This window comes from Camellia sinensis, chromosome 4 (genome assembly GCF_055761805.1).
Source record: "Camellia sinensis isolate YWXY chromosome 4, ASM5576180v1, whole genome shotgun sequence".
NCBI classification, from domain to species: Eukaryota; Viridiplantae; Streptophyta; class Magnoliopsida; order Ericales; family Theaceae; genus Camellia; species Camellia sinensis.
In genome coordinates this window covers 223415886-223431946 of record NC_138964.1, presented here as the reverse complement: position 1 = coordinate 223431946, position 16061 = coordinate 223415886, and the positions used below count along the sequence as shown (strand labels likewise).

Below are 16061 nucleotides of genomic sequence, written 5' to 3'. Positions count from 1 at the left end.
GAGCTACCCGGCGGTGTGTTGCCGGAAAACCCCTCCGACGGTCAAGTTAGCACACACTCAGAAAGATAGAGGAGCTAGATGAATGTTAAAGTTTTTCTCACCAACTATGTTCTATCCCCAGCATGGGGGGCGCAGTCATTTTTATATACTTCTTGCGCTCACCTCTGCATCCATTCGCCTATTGACACGTGGAGCTGCTCTCCTATCATGCTCTCCCACCTGTCAGGGCAAATTCAGCTAAACACCACCTAATCAAGCCATCACACGGTATTAGCGGGAACGGGCAGCCCGGCGGCATCACTCCGGCCTCATACGATTGTGCTACTTAACGAGTCCAACAATGCCACTCACCGAGCTCCATCACAACCGAGCTTAGTAGCATTCTGGTACGACTGAGCTTCAGACAAGTTAGGTCGGTCTGCAGAAGACCTTTCCCGCTGAGCTAAATATGCGAACAATAAAACCCGGGGTGACAGACGATCAACTCGACTGAATGGGCCCTGGACCTCAACCGAGCAAATCAGCTCTAGACAAGCCCAAGTTAGCTCGGCCCAAACACGCTTGGACCTCTTTCTGCCCGGACTCTACCACGGCCCAAAGCCAAATTATGAATCTCTCTCTCACAAGCAAATACATGTATATGTCATGCGAGCCTTTAGTTGAATAGCTTATGCGGTAACTGGTTCACTGGAATGGAATGCATTTTATCATTATTTTTTTAGTCAACAAAACATAGGAATGAACATTCTAATGAAATAATCGTTTCATTTCAGTGAATCAAACATTACCTCAGATTTAATCAAATAGGTTACTTGCTTTGAAACTTCCTATAAATACACATACACTCTCATTTCCAGTAACAATAATGGAATTCATGTCAAACTCAACTACAAAACAAAAACTGTAGTTGAATACACAATGTAGGTGTCTGTATATACATATAATAATAATAATAATAATAATAATAATAATAATCACTATTTTTGGTTCCATTTTTTTGAATTTTTTTTTTTTTTAAAGTGATTTGAAAACTCTATTTTGAAGAAGAATATTTGTTTGGTTTTCAAAAAAATGCATCATTGCAATTTCAAGTTTCCCTCCAATTTAAGGAGAGAGACAATTTAAAAAAAAAAATTGTCACATCAAAAAATACCCTCATCTTAGTGTTATATATATATATATATGTACATGCTATATATGTATGAAAACATAGTATTTACCATCCTATCATTAACTGTGTGACCTTGGGGGTATTTGGGAAGAGCTTGTTTTAGTTTTTTTTGGCTAAAATAACACCAAAAGACAAAATATGTTAAAATAGTCAATAAAACAAAATATCACATCAAACCCATAATCATTTCACTTTTTCTCTCACAAACATCACATCCAACTACAAAAAAATCCAACTATCTTCCCAAACACAAAAATTTTAGCCTCCTAAAATAACCAAAAACTAAAATAGCCTACTAAAATAGTAACTTTCCAAACACCTACTTTATCATAAAATTTCCACTTATTTCAACCACAGAAAACGTACATTTTTTTCCAAATTGGCATTAAAAAATTTCTTTCGTAGAATTAAATCTTCATAAATGTTATGCAGAAAATTTATTTACAAATTCGCATTAAAAATATTGTAATTTTTGGAAATTTATTTACAAATTTTTTGGAAAACATAATTTTTTTTACAAATTGGCATTAAAAAATTGTAAATTTATGTTTAAATTTATTTACAAAATCGTAGATTTATATTTAAATTGACGATTTACAAAAATTTTTACATAACATTTATGAAAATTAATTCTACGAAATAAATTTTTTAATGCCAATTTGGAATTTTTTGTTACGTTTTCTATGGTTGAAATGAGCGAAAATTTTATGATAAAATCACATATTTAACGGTAGAATATGTACCTGTGGAAGGGTGAAATTTATTCTCGACAGGAAAAGCGAGATGAGCTACTCATTCCTTCACTCTGTAGAAAAGACAAACACTAAAACGTCAGTGATCTCTCTCGACCATGGTTGGTCAGGAGGACGCTCCGACGATCAAATTAGAATCTTGTGTGAACATATCAGTTTTCTTCAGGAAAATATCTTTTCTTCTTTCTGTTTTTGCTTGCCATTAAACAATCTTCTTTCTTCCTTTTATAGTGTGGATACCAGGTATCGTGACCGTTAGATGGTTGTATCGATCCAATGGTGTTTATTGCGTGCAGGCACTGGTCGAGCAAGTGGACAAGTGATCTTGATCTGCCATTGTCGGAGTTATTGTGTTATAGATGGCCTAGATTTAGTTCGGGTTTGGGCACTCATTCTTGATCTTTGGATTTATCTTATCGGATGCTCGGGTTGTCAAAGTTGGTTGATTTTGTATCCTTTCTTCTGTTGGTTTTGATCTCCATCATTGATTTCTATCTGATCCAAGGGTTTTCCTTCATGTTTAAGGATCTCTTTTCTGGAAGTGATCCTGTTTAAATCTCATATCACGTGATCTTGTTTTCTTTACAACTGTACTTTCTAAGGACTTGGGCCTGAACTTTACCTTAGCTGAGTAAGAATGGTTTGGGTTGCGTCTTAACTTGCTTGGGCCTTGGGCTTAAATTTTTATCCTCTATAATTGGCCCCCCTTCGGCAGTTCATTTTAATGATTTGCTGAAGGTGCCCTAGCCGACTATTGCAGGTCCCTAGGAAAATAGTGCCATCTGTGACACGCGTCCATTGAGTATTCTTATTTAAATAATGGCGCCCGTCATTTCCTTCTTCAATGTGTCGTTTCGCCTCTGACGTATTTAATTGAAGGTTTGGCCCCTCCTTTTTCATTGCTTATCGCATCATGTCCTCAACTCTTATATTCATGTCCTCTCCCTTCAATGGAAGTTCTTTGTAAGTTTATCTATTTTTCTCTTGTGATTTCTCAATTTTGTTAGCTTTTGTTTGACTAAAATGAATCGATTGAGGTCATTCTTCAAATCCGAAGAGAGCATTGCTGAGTTCAGGGCTTCGTATAATATGTCTGAGGATGTCGTTGTTCGCCTTCCTACCTTCGATGATAGTTTGTCAGAGGGTTCTGAAGAACAAATTCCTCTTTCCTTGATAGATATAATAGAGGAAGAAGTTAGATTTCCTCTACATCCTCTCCTTCGAGAGGTGCTTCACCTTTATGGGGTACCCCATTCCCAATTGTTCCCTAATTTCTTTAGGATAGTGATGGGTGTAGTGGCCCTGAATGATCTCCTTGGAATCAATTTAGGTTTGTCTGAGATTAGGTACTGCTGTAATTTTGTTCCAACTACCAAAGAAAGAACGAAGTTTTACTTCAAACCCAGGTCGGTGAAGCCCAACTTATTCAAATGCTTCCCAATTCTGGTAAAGGTGTAAATTATGTGTTTATTCAAATGCTTCCCAACTTATTGGTAATTTCCTCCTAGAGTTGATCGGATCCGACCTGTCCCTAAGGTCATTGGACGTCCAGGTTATAAGTTACATTTGTTTGCTTTGTCTTTGTATTTGTCTTGTCATCTAATTTTACTAACGATTGCGTTTATTTGCCACAACTCCCGAAGTATTTACTCACCCCAGTGAGTGGGAAGATCAAGTAAACCTCCCTCTCTTGCACCAAGCTTGGTCGTACAGAGGACTACTAGAGCAACAAAGGCAAGGTCGGGCGGCTCATGTCTTGGTCGCATACGTTCCTCATTACTGAACCATAATAGCCACTGATGGCATAGATCTAGGTCCCGACAGTATCTATGAGAAGACGTTGAGGACGTTGTTTCGGAAGAAGAATCCCAAGAATAGTCATCTAGTTCGGAGGCCACCATATCCGATATCATGCAGTTGAAGAATTTCTTAGAGATCACAGTGACCCGAAAGCGTGAAAGCGTTGCGATGGCAACGTCAGCTTCGCAGACTTCTTCTAACCCTGCAATTAATGATCAGCCCTAGTATTCATCAGTTGTCATAGTATATGATTCTCCCCCTAATCTTGTTGTGGTTTCTGATGGGCCTATTCCTTCTATCCAAAAATCGCGCAAACGACCGTCTATTCAATCGACCGAGGTTCGGAAGAAAAGCTGTACTAATCCTTCTGTGAATGCCATGACATCATCTCTAACCTCTGCTTTGGAACCAGTGGCTGTTGTTTCTCCAATCACTTTAGTGTCTTTCCTAAAGGATCGACAGTTGACAAATACAGATTCAACCATGGGCAGCACTGAAGTTACTTCTGCAATTGTTCGTAGCTCGATTTTACCGGTTGACACTGCACGCCTAGCCGAACAGTCAGACATTGTTGTTTTTTCTCAAGCGCTGTATTCTTCCTTGATAGTAAGTGGTTGTATTGCCTCTTTATTTCCCAACTTATGCACCGATATTTGATTGGTTGATTGATTCTGCTTCGTTTGAATTGTAAGGTGTGTTTTCCACTTATGAAACCATGGTGTGTCATAACAGACTGGTCCAAGGCGGCAGACAAGTTGAAGTCATCAAATGACCAATTGGTTGAGACGACCAAAGAGCTTGAGCTGTGAGCAACGATTGCGGAGGGCAAAGTTGCAGAGCTCGTTTCAAAGCTTCAAGCCATGGACTCAAAGTTGACGTCCATGGAACAAGAGATTAGTGCATTGAAAATGGAGAATAAACAACTCTCTGAAGCACTTACTGTGTCGAAGGATGATCTAGTTAATGCGATAAAGGTAGCGAAATGCGAGGGTTGTAGTAAGGCTACCGCCGTATATAAGGTGCAGGTTGCCAAGCTCGAGAATATGTTGTTTGAGGATGGCTGGATATTGGTACTGGAGGCCGCAAATGTTCCAACTGACTCCGAGCTGAGGAAAAATGTACCTTGCCCATGCCTTGAACCTACTGATCAGACCGTTGGTGAGGGAGTAGAGACTGGTAGTACCTAGGATGGGACGAGAAGAAACATTTTGTTTGTTGTTGTTTTTTTTTTTTTTTTTTTCTTTTTTGTAATAGAATTTGACTGTTTTGACTTAAAAGATCTGTATGAAATGATCATGTTATCTAGGATATTTTAATTTCAAAGTTGTGCTAAAATATTTTTAACATATATGCCAACGTATTATTCTTTGGGTAGGCTCCATAAGCTTGACGTAACCGATAACTGATGTACTATCCCTACGATAGGTTTAAGATAGGACCCTCATGGATCATTTCCTTGAGCAACGCAAGAAATCGGCATAGCTTATGGCCAATGTACTGTCCCCTCGATAGGTTTTAAGATAGGATCCTCGTGGAACCTTTCCTTGCATAATCCAAGAGATCGACATATATTAGAGCCGACGTACTATCCCTCTGATAGGTTTTAAGATAGGATCCTCATGGACCCTTTCCTTGCGCAATGTAAGAGATCGGCATATATTAGAGCTGACGTACTGTCCCTCAGATAGGTTTTAAGGTAAGATCCTCATGGACCCTTTCCTTGCACAACGCAAGAGATCGGCAAATATTAGAGCCGACACACTACCCCTCGGATAGGTTTTAAGGTAGGATCCTCATGGACCCTTTCATTGCGCAACGCAAGAGATTGGCAGATATTAGAGCCGACATACTATCCTTCGGATAGATTTTAAAGTAGGATCCTCATGGACCCTTTCCTTGCGCAATGCAAGAGATCGGTAGATATTAGAGCCGATGTACTGTCCCTCGGATAGGTTTTAAAGTAGGATCCTCATGGACCATTTCCTTGCACAAGGAAAGAGATCGGCATATGTTAGAGTCGATGTATTACCCCTTGGATAGGTTTTAAGGTAGGATCCTCATGGACTCTTTCCTTGCACAACGCAAGAGATCAGCAGATATTAGAGCCGGCGTGCTATCGCAATGCAAAAGATCGGCAAATATTAGAGCCGACGTACTATCCCTTGGATAGGTTTTAAGGTAGGATCCTCATGGACCCTTTCCTTACGCAAGGCAAGAGATCGGCATATATTAGAGCCGACGTACTATCCCTCGGATAGGTTTTAAGATAGGATCCTCATGGACCCCATCCTTGAGCAATGAAAGAGATCGGAAAGAAAAATAGCCAAAGACAACAAGGGTTAGGGTTTTTAGGGCTTTTTTGTGCTTAGGTTCCTTATGTGCTGACATCACACAAATATGTGTCGACAGTCCGACATGTCCATCAGTATTCCACATTAAATTCGAGGGCACATTTATCTAAAGGAGATGATATTTGCGTCGGAGGGGAGCATTGTTTACTTTTCTTTTCTTAAATCATTAGCATTGATAGTCGGGATTTTGCGTCTCCACAACTATATCAATCTAAGATTTTTCTAGTGGTGACACTTGTCCCCCCTTCCTGCTACTCGAATCATCGTTCAAATTGTAAGTGCTTATGTATTCTCCTTTTTTATACTGTTTTAGTTTGATCAGGGTTTCTTATCGAGATGGGGAAGTATGCATATCTACTTAGTAACTCTAAGGGTGTATCTCATTTTCGATCTACTTGCGACATTCCCGTTAGTGTGAATATAGAACTACCTCATCCGGATGATAATTTCCTATTTCCCAATGATGAGAGGGTTCCATGGTTGGTGTCTTCGATAGTCGATGGTGGAGTTAAGTTTCCTCTGCACCCCCGACTTCGTGAAATCCTTTCCCATTATGGAGTCCCGCCCTTTTTGTTGACAACAAATGCTTTTAAGATTATAGATGCAATGCTTACGCTGAACAACATGTTGGGTTTGGATTTGGGTTTGAAGGAATTACAGTATTTCTATAATCTATATCAAGCTCCCTCGGGGGAATTTTATTTTGCGTCAAAGTGTTGTGATCGAGACAGTTCACTGGTTCGGGTACTCCCAGAGACCTTTGATGTAGAATCGAAAGATGTGGTAATGGTTTCTGAGAGTTGGGAATTTGCCTCCCCTCTTTTTGTTAAGGGTGCCGCGACTGTACCCCAAAGGTTAGGTACTGGTGAGCCGCGATAATTCTCATAACTGTATAGTTGTCATTCATATGTTCATTTTGATGGATCTTCATACCCTTGCCTTTATAATTGTTTTTTGTTTTTGGCGTTTGTTTTTGTTGTTTTCTACAGATCATCGCGTGATCAACATCGATCGGCAAAATGAGTCTTGGGGTGTAAATTTACAAGTGCTACAAATAGTTTGGAGGTGTTCCGCTACTGCCTCATGATCAGCTAAGGTGTTGATTGATCAATTTCTTCCATGAGTAGTCGTGCCCCCTTGTCCGACCTTGCTCCTGAGGCCTCTACCGAAGCTCAAGATGTTGGATTGTTGCCTACTTTGTTATTAGGAGAAGCTGATCAAGTCAACCGTTTGCCGAAGGAATTATGTTATCGACGGGTTTGTTAGAGTCTTTAGCTCCTAATATGTCTACTCGATGACAAATGACCAGGCAATCCGAGGCTACGGGGAGAGCCAGTCAAGGTGCTGGCGATCGCGGTTTACGCAGATCGGCTGATCAGCCACTCGGAGGGTTAGGACCATCATCAAGTCGCCAACGTATTCTGGTAGGTGAAGAGCATGCGAAGAACGTTACAGAGGACCCAATTGAATATATTTTCCAACCCATGGTTGAAAGTCGATCTTTAAATACACTTGACTCGGTATTTTCGGAGGCTGGGGTTGTTTTTTCCATGGCACAAGGAATGCGTATTCCAGAGGACATCCGACGTCTGGAAGGACAGTGGAACTAGCAAATTCTGGGTCAAGGAATCCAGAATCTAGTAATGGTATTTTGGGTTTTGGTTGCCTTCTATAATTCTAACGAGCATGATGATACAGGTCGTTAACCAATTTATGGAGGCAGAGGTTCGGCTAACCCGGAGAAGGATTAGCATGATGAAGAGAAATGTAAGATCGAGGAAAAAAGAAGACTCATTGTCGATGAGAAGAAACAACTATTGGCGGAGAAGGAACATTCTAAAGAGGAATTGGCACGATCTGAGAATAGAATCGCAACAGCTGAACTAAGCCAGATATCAGCAGAAGAGAATGTTGAAGCGGCCATACGTCAGCTTGATAAATTAAGGTCGGAGTATGAGGCTTTGAGGGTTGCCATGGAGACAATGAAGGGCCAACATGAGATCGAGCTAAAGGCAAGTGTTGATGCCACCTGGGACGAAACAAACGCTGTGTATGCCGACTAGATAAACAAACTGGAGAATTCTTTTTTCCAAAGAGGGCTGGAGATCGGCAATAAAACGCATGGGTGTTGAGGAGTCATCCGAGCTCTTTTCCTGAGTTCCCTTGCAGAATCTCGAGATTCCTATGCCACCCGAGTTGGATCATTTGTAAACATGGTACTTGGGGCTATGTTGTTTATATCCTATTTTACCCCTTTTGTTGTTCTTCTACTTCCTGTTGTGTTTATATCCGAGCTTTTTTTTTTTTTTTAAATTTTTGCAACCTGTATATTTGTATATCTTGTAAAGTACTGTTGACACGTGAGGGGCATATATGATATCGTTCTCGCTTTTACGTTTGTTGAACTGTTGGTTATTCTACCTAAGTAGACAAAGGGTTGAATGTTTTACCTTTTTGACCTTTTTACGCATATGAAGGGATGGGGGGAATGGATAGCCAATCTTGAAATTTCCCCGCACTAATTAGCTGTCTTTGTTTTCCTTCATTTATATAATTTGTAGAACAAATTATGGAAGTCATTCCAAAATTTAAACCTTACGTAGCCACAATCTACTTATGTGGACCTCGAACAACAACTTGCCTGTATGGATCTCGGAAGTGCTCCTTTTTCTGGGACGTCATCGTGGGATACAGTAGTCCCTGTTTCTGTTGCCACTGGCTGGGATACCTGGCCAGAACCATCTCGTCCCCAATCGGAGGAGCGAATTTATCACAGATTTGTGGAGTTTGATGATCCAATCTTGGTTTGTCCATCTCGTCGCAGCTTGATGGTGTATCCTTATGTACCTTTTGATCGGATTCATTGTTTGGAAGACAATCTCCTTTCGACGTGGTATATCTTGACTCTTCCGACCAAAATAGTGCGGATGGTCCCTAACCCAATTGAGGGTGTGGGACTTAGCCCATCACATTTGGCAAAAAAGGCAAAGCTCTCCTCATCGGATTTTCATAAATTTGTAAATGAACCACATTTCCCTCCATCATTTGGTTTGGACCTCGCTGCACCTGTTCTCCCTCCAAATCCGAACTAGATTGAGGAATTGAAGCTCACGCTTTTTGAAAGACAACACTTTCCTGCCTACCATGCACCTATTCCCTCTTTGGATTATCAAAGGTTTAAGGCCCAATCCATTCTTGCAGCTTTTTCCCATTTATGCTTTGAAGTTCTTCATGATGATATTCCTTTGAAGAATCTTCAATGGGCTTGCGATATTATTTCGCAAAGCCATACTCTTGGTCCAATTGCTCAAGCAGAACTTTATACCTTCCTGGACCAGCTCCCACTCTTGCTTTATTGGAACAAGAACAATGTGATAACTTGCCAAGCCGTGGACAAGATCTTTGCTACTCATAACCATACTCAATATGAAGCAGAAAATCTTCTTAAGGATTATGCAGACTTTAAGGATAAGGACTCGGCTTATTAGGATGACGTTCAAATGGATGAAGTTAAGATGGCTCTGAAACAAATAGAGTTTGAAATGAAAGTCGAATAACTCTTTCTTCGTATAAGAGCCCAACAGCTGGAAAAAAACCTCAGTTGGATAGGATAGAGGATAGGTTGCAAAAAGAATATTTATTCATCATGTCTTATTGGAATAAGTTCCATGATCTCATAATTTTTTCTATTCCATATTTTTATGAAATTGAGGACGTAATATAATGAGTTTGGCTTTTATAAGACGAAGTTTTTATGATGCTACTTCGTGTTTATTCATTATGCTTCATAATTGAGTGTTATTACATCATAGTTACAAGGTTTTAATGATAATACTTCCTTAGGTGCATTGCATTCGAAGGCCTTGGGAGAGCATTCCCATGTTGATCGGCCACTTTGTATGCCCCTTCTCCGGCCAGATTAGTGATCTAGTATAGTCCTTCCCAATTTGGCCCAAGTTTGCCATCGACAGCTTTTCACTCCTTTGGGAGGACTTTTTTCAGAACTAATTCTCCTATTATATACCGCTGATGCTTTACTCGCTTATTGTAGGCCTTGGCTATATCTTGCTAGTATGCTGCCAGTTGTAGCATTACCTTCTCGTGTCTTTCTTCGATGAGATCAAGTTCACTTCGGAGTAGTTCGTTGTTCGCTCCACTTTTAACTAAATAAGATTTTCTTGTTTGGAAGTTGATTTCTAATGGAATGACGGCTTCTACCTCGAAGGCCAGAGAGAAAGGTGTCTCGCTTATGGCATGTCGGGGCGTTGTTCGGTATGACCAGAGTACTGTTGGGAGCTCTTCGGCCCATCTCTCTTTCAATGCCTCCAACCGCTTTTTGATACAATTAAGAATGGTTTTGTTTGAAGCTTCGCCTTGCCCATTACTCTAGGGATAAACTGGGGTGGAATAACAGGCCTTAATTCTGTATTAGATGCATAGTTCTCTGTACATTCAGTAATCGACCTGTGTGCCATTATCGGATATAAGTGCTCTTGGTATCCCAAACCTGGTGATAAGGTTTCGCCATAAAAATCGTCGGATATCAGCACCACGGATAGTGGCCAATGGGTCGGCCTCAATCCACTTTGTAAAATAATCTATTGCTATGATTAACCACTTTAGATTTCTTAGTGCGCAAAGCAATGGTCTGATGAGGTCCAATCCCCATTGTACGAATGGCCAAGGACTTGAAATGGGATTGAGCTCTTCAGAGGGTTGTCGGATGATTGGTGAAAACTTTTGGCATGCCGAACATTTGTGTACGAGTTGTTGTGCGTCACGTTGCATTCGGGGCCACCAATATCCATGCGTGAGCGCCCGATGAGCCAATGATATACCCTCTACATGTGCCCCGCATGATCCGGTGTGCATCTCATCCAACATATTTGTGACTTCGTTAGGATGTAAGCATTTGAGATAGGGTCCCAAATAGGATTTCCTGAACAGCTGCTTCGAATCGCTTAGCCAAAAATGCATAGCTCGCAGTTTGATCCGATGGGCCTCCTTGCTATCAGAGGGCATGGTACCATCAAACAACTATCGGATGAGAAGGGTCATCTAATTTTCCTCATAATGGATGAGGCATACAACTTCGCTGGGAATGTTAAAGGTGGAAATGGCCCCTATCTCGATTGTGCGTCATTTTGCCTGCACAATTGTCGTGGCCAAAGTGGCTAGTGCATCAGCATGGCTATTTCAGTCTCGCCCAACCTGGTGAATTTCGAAGGAAAGAAATAGCTCGGCTGCGGCTTTTTCTATTACCAGATATTTTATCATTCGTTCATCCCGCGTACTCGTCATTCATCTATTTGACAACCAATTGTGAATCAAACTGAACTCTTATGGATTTAGTGCCTAACATTATTATAGTTGTGAGGCCATTGATGAGAGCTTCATATTCGCATTCATTATTAGTAAGCAGAAAACCTAGGCGAGCGAATATTTCAATTGTCTTTTGGTGAGCGTAATCAGCACGAATCCAATCCCTGTACCCTTAGTGTTGTTAGCCCTATCGCAATCCATTACCCATATAGTGTCGGTGGAGGATGTGATTCCTGTTTTGCCCTCTACGGTGCTCGTCTTGGGTGAAAATTCGACTAGGAAATCGGCCAAAACCAACATTTTGATTGAAATCCTTGGTCGAAACTGAATATCATACTATCCGAGCTCGACAGCCCACTTAGAAATATATCCTGAAGAGTCAGATTGGTGCAGGACCTGTTTAAATGGAAAAATTGAATAAATGATGACAGGATGGTCCAAGAAGTAATGGCGCAATTTGTGGGATGAAACGACTAATGCCAGGAGTAACTTGTCTAGGGGTAGGTACCTAGTTTCTATGTCGAGCAACGTTTTGCTCACGTTAAAGACTAGTATTTGCTTATTTAAAGATTCTTTTATGAGTGCCAAACTTACGACATGATCGAAAACCGTTAAATAAAAGTACAACCTTTCCCCATCGATAGGGCTGGTAAGTAGAGGGTCACGACCCAAACCTGCCCCAAAAAGTTTGGTCCATGACCGGCCTGTACATCGGCCTCAAAACAAAATTTCATGAATATTTATTCAAATACGGGGTCTTAAGCGAAAGCAAATACCAACATAAAGATAATGTCCACTGAGCTTGTGCATACATGAACACTTCAATTAATTTAAGTATTTAAAAACACTTTCCATATATACATATAATCACAGAACTTATATAGATCTCACACACAAATACATAAGACTCAATAAAATACACAATTCTCTAATACAAAGTTAAAGCCTCGACACAGGGGCGTAACCCGGGCGGCTTGACAAAGAGACGGACCTTGATACAACTCTAGTGTTGGTCCCTGATGGCTCACCTACACATATATAAAATAAAGGGGCGAACTAATGCCTAATGAGTAATATTAAAGTAAAGAGGTTAATGAATGATGTCCTTAATATTAGGAAAACATATTTCACAATTTAGAAACATGTCATAAATCTTTTCAAAACAAACATTTATCGTATCATAATCCATACCTTTTCGAATGGAATATATAATTGAATTATTACAAAACATTTTACGTGGTACGTGGTACGCCCACTTATACAAAAGGTTAGAAGCACATTTTAAAATAGGACATCCATTCATGCATATAAAATAACACATCATAACATGAGTCATATAGCGATGTCAAAACCTTTGTATTCATATCATATATTCTGAACGACCTCGGGTCCATGTATAACAAAACGACCTCAGGCCCAATCATATATCAAAATGACCTTCGATCCAAACGTATCATATCGTATCATTGTATCTAATCATGGAGTATATGGAACATCGACATGTCTTCACCACTCCTTGGGCTCAATTTATGTATGTATGGACTCAAGAGGTGTCTCGTACAGACTCTAGAGGTGACTCACACTGTAGCACTTAGTTCCGTACAACACTTTGTTCCATGCCCAAAATGATTAGGTCTTAAAGACCGAACAATTCATATCATGCCATAGCATAAGCGGGACAGATAAACAGAACAGCCTTGGGCCCACCATATCATATTATAAATAATTCGCGTTTCTTGTTCATAATTCATTTTGCATTTCTTGGAAACTTGTGCATTTAGAGAAAATCTAACATTTAGAGAATCATGTCATACATAAATTAAGAGAGATAATGAAAAACATATCTTTACTATACTAATACTCACAGTGATGGGCTCCTGGTAGCAGTGGGACGATGTCCTCGTCTTGACCTACAAACACAATGCACGTAGCGCAATATATGAATACAACTGATTCCTTACTTTACTCTTCAACCAATTAGTTTGTTGGTTCTAAACTCATAGGTCTCCAATGGGTCATAATTCATATCAAGGAAAACAAGAAAAAATGAAAGGAAATTGGGTTAGGAGAGAAAATGGCATGAAACGATTGGACAAAAAGTGAACAACCCTCACTAATTTGGGCATATCTATTTGTATACTTTGAATTTGGGAGTAAGACCATAACCATTAGAAACTAGACTTTCGGGGCTTGAATTTAAGCCTAAGAATCACTTAAAACGGAGTCCGGATGCAAGAGATATGCTTATTTGAAGTTGGCTAAAACAGGGTTGTCCTGCACTTGTGGGAAACAGGGCGGCACGTGCAGGAATTAAGCCGCACGTGCGGGACAAGGTGCTTTTATTTCAGAATCATTTTGGGTGCTGGAAATGGACTGTCGCACGTGCAGGAAGCCCCGCCGCACGTGCGGCTCTGGGCCGTCCGAAATCCTTGTTGGGTCTAACACTTGTTTTTTCTATTTTGTAAGCTTGGTTTCAACTCTAATCACCCAAAAACATGTAAAATTACCTCACAACATGATAAACTAACATTATTCAAGTGTAATTTCATCTCAAACTAATCAATCTTTGCCTCAAGTTCAAGATCAATGTTTCATCTTTCATAATCTTGAAAGTTCCCCACAAACACAACCCACAAACACACTTGATCCTTGCATAAATCTTGTTCTATGGACAATCTAGAGTTCATTTCATATAGTATTCATAAGATTGAGTTCCAATCATAAACAAAATCAAAGGACCAAAGTTCTAATTTCTTAAATTTTACTCAATTAAATACATAACACAAAACCCTAACCCAAATGGATTCCAAATCATCTACTCTCATTATGATTTCATGAAATTAAAGAATTAATCATAAGGATTCAAGATAAATTTCCATACCTTAGTTCAATCTTTGCTTTTCCCTTAACTTTCTTCAATTTCCCAAGCTTCCATGGTTGATCATCTTCCTTTCTCTTAAATCTCTTCAATTTGTGTTCAAATCCCATGAATGTTGAGCTCTCTCTCTTAGTAAAGCTTTCTCTCTCTTGTGCCCTATCTCTCTCTCTCTCCTTTAGATATTTTTGGACTCAAAGTGATGAGTTCAACTCATATCATATATATATATATATATATAAGGTTATCACAATTAGGGAGCCAAACACACCCTTACGAATCGTACGAAATCAAATTTCAATTAAACTTCCCAGATGACTCTAAAAATCATATTGATCAAAATTATGTACTCCATTCTGGTTTCTGAAGCCTCTAAGGCCTTCAATTTGTAATACAAAGTTAACCACCCAAACATACCTTAACAAATCAGACAAAATAAATTTTCAATTAATTTTTCCAAATAGCTCTAAAAATTCCCATTAGCATAACCATATACTCAATTGCGGTTGCTGAACTCTTAAAAGTCGGCAATTTCAGATCCAAGGTCGTAACTCAATAGATAATTCTTCAATTCAAACAGATGTAATTAAATTAAGGCACATTAACCCATAATTACATAAAGATAATTTCAGATACACATTTTAGGGTCGTTACATTCTCCCCACCTTAAGAAGTTTGGTCCTCCAAACTTGATTTACCCTGTCACAAGTCCAGTTTCGTCTTGGATACACAACACCCTTCAATTATTTAATAGTTCACAATCCTATACAGTCAATCTCAATGAAGTTGTTCCAAGAATCAAAAGTAATTCATCATTCACTGGCTAATTGGTAACCCAATATATAATAATACTCAATAACATCAAAACATCATTTTATTAGTCACAACCCTCGTACATTTCAATTTATTGATCCACAAGTTATATACCACAAATGGTAAAACCATAATCCCAAGGATGTTCATGAGCTAACTCTTTCCCTTTAAGTTTCAAATTGGTCTAATGTTGATTGTCATTTGAAATCCTCAATTTAGGTTAGTCCATAAATCTACAGTATTATGCAACTCTCCATTGATTCCACAATATTCCTAAATATATAGTTCTTTAAAGAGGAAGAAATATTCACTTCTCAATTTTGTTTCCAATGATATTTTCATTTTACACCCATTGAACCAAATAAACATATGAATCCTGGATCTTTTGCTCACTAATGATTTAAATGCTCACAATAGTGGTCTTAATAAATGAGGCCTAAATTTTTAAATAACCAAATTTAGATTCAAGTCCTCAACTTCAATGGAGGCCCAAGTAATCAAAATTAAACTTATCAGTTCGAATCAGATTTCTCACAAACTCCAAAGAGCAAACCCAAATCCCGTAACAAGAAATTACCTGTTCAGATTGGACACCATGATTTCTTTTTCCAAAATAAATTATTAGTAAAATCAAATATGGATCAAACCCCAATTGTCATAACTCCCAAATTACATTAAAATAACAACCACTTAAAATCAAAGTCTTCTTAGAGGGTCTTAAAGTCAACTTCATGACATCAAGCATAAAACGCATTGTCCATAAAACTCCTATGTTCTTGTTCCAATAACTTCAAAGTAGACTGAGCATCGCATTTAATCCGAATATTGGTTTCATTCATTGTAAGTCACAACTAACTTGCTTAGGCATGTTAACAATATTGACTTATTATATATTCTAATACTCTACACAAAGAACATTAAATTAGACCCATAAAAATTCTTAATACATAATATTAGCCTCAAAAAAATCAATTCCT

The 16061-nt window shown here is 39.1% G+C and overlaps 1 long non-coding RNA gene across 1 annotated transcript in view; it reads right to left on the bottom strand.

Annotated features, from left to right (window-relative positions):
- The window catches only part of LOC114260011 (uncharacterized), a 47749-nt gene that overhangs the window by 9974 nt on the left and 21714 nt on the right, over positions 1-16061 (bottom strand). Inside the window, exon 4 of the long non-coding RNA XR_014328494.1 lies at positions 13262-13306. This is a non-coding gene — a long non-coding RNA (uncharacterized LOC114260011). The remainder of the gene's footprint in view (positions 1-13261; positions 13307-16061) is intronic.